Consider the following 1736-nt stretch of genomic DNA (forward strand, 5'->3'; position numbering starts at 1 on the left):
AACTCTAACAACATTACAACAAACAATTCCTATATTAAATTAAACAAGATTATGAGACAAATTCAAGAAATAATCATAAGTGATAAACAAGAAATCAAACTATACAAATTTCGGATTCAAGAACAATCAAACAAAGTATGAACATGAATGAGTCTATTTTAACACAACAAACATGACGGATTAAATGATTAAACCAACATTAATAATTTCTTTTAGACAAATAACAAGATCGACGAATAAACAATTATGAACTTAAGCTTGAACTTAACAATATCAACAATTTCTAACAATACATAAACACATGAAACAAATTGAAGAAATAATCAATTAAATTTCAATTTGAATCTAACAAACATCAAACTAACAAAATCTTACCTAAACAATAAAACAAACATGAAAAACAAATTAATTAATTTACCATTTGAATCTGAAAATTAAAATCAACAAAACACATGAACAAACTAAAATTATTTCAACGACGGACAAACAAAACAAGAATTGAATCATTTATCGATTTTGGATCCGAAAAACAACGAACAAAAAATATGGACGAAATTTGAAACATAAACCAACTAACCGATTCAAAAACAACGACGAAGACGAAGATGATGGAGAGGCATGAAGCAGTAGGGAGCTGCTGCGACGAGCAGCAACAACATCGCGGCAGCAGCTATGGCGGATGGCAGCAGCTGGTCGAGGAGATGGAAGATGCAGCAGCGGCGCGTCGATGAGGTTGGAATCTTGAAGCAGCGACACTGCTTGGCGCAGCCATGGCTGCTCGTCGTAGCTGGACGCGGGCAGCAGCAACGACTAGGAAGTAGCAGCGTAGAGGTGGTGTACCAACCCATGGTCGACACAGCAGAAGGAGTAGAAGAAGAAGCTGCGACAGCAGCGGCGTGGGCAGCGATGGGGTTTGTTTGCTCGATGATGGGGTGTTTGGCGATAATAGAAGCTTGACGAAGCATCACTAGCAACGTCCATGGTGGGTTTTGAAACTTCACGAGATGGAGAGCTGCTGGACATCAAGCAGCAGCGTAAGGTGAAGGAAGAAGAAAAAAACAGCAACGTTTGGAGCTTTGACGAGGAAGAAGAAGACGCAACGTTGTAACCATGGGAGCTCGACGTGACCGGAGGAGCTTGGGCGTTCATGGCTTGGGTAGGCGGACTGGAGGGTGGTCGATGTTGGGCAGCCATGGTTGGAAGGTTTGGAGCTTTGGGGAAGAAGAACATAGGGAGGGGGGCGGATGGGTTAGTATAATTTTAGGATTTTTTTTTTATTTTTTTTTTTTGTTTTTTTTTTTGTAAAATGTAAGACAAAAGGGGTTTGGGTCTTTTGGGTTATGGACTGAGTCGACCCAGTTCGAAATGGACTGGGTCGTAGGGAAGATTGGGCCATTTTTTGGGCTTGTGGCTTGAAATCGAAGAAGAGGCCCAATTCCGACTTTCTTTATATTTTTGCTCTCTTTTCTTTTATTTGTTTTTTTAAAACTAAATTATAAAAATACTTAGATTATTATTAAGAATTAAATTAATTTATAAAAGCGCAAATTAACTCCCAATATCAATTAATGCCCAATTAAGTAGTAATTAAGCATAAAATTGTATATTTGGACATTAAATGCTAAAAATGCAAACGATGCCTAATTTTGTAATTTTTAATTTTTGTAAAACAAATTTAATTACTAACAATTGTAGAATTAAATCCTACATGTCAAAATGCGACATATTTTTGTATT

The sequence above is a fragment of the Nicotiana sylvestris genome, chromosome 3, assembly GCF_000393655.2.
Source record: "Nicotiana sylvestris chromosome 3, ASM39365v2, whole genome shotgun sequence".
NCBI classification, from domain to species: domain Eukaryota; kingdom Viridiplantae; phylum Streptophyta; class Magnoliopsida; order Solanales; family Solanaceae; genus Nicotiana; species Nicotiana sylvestris.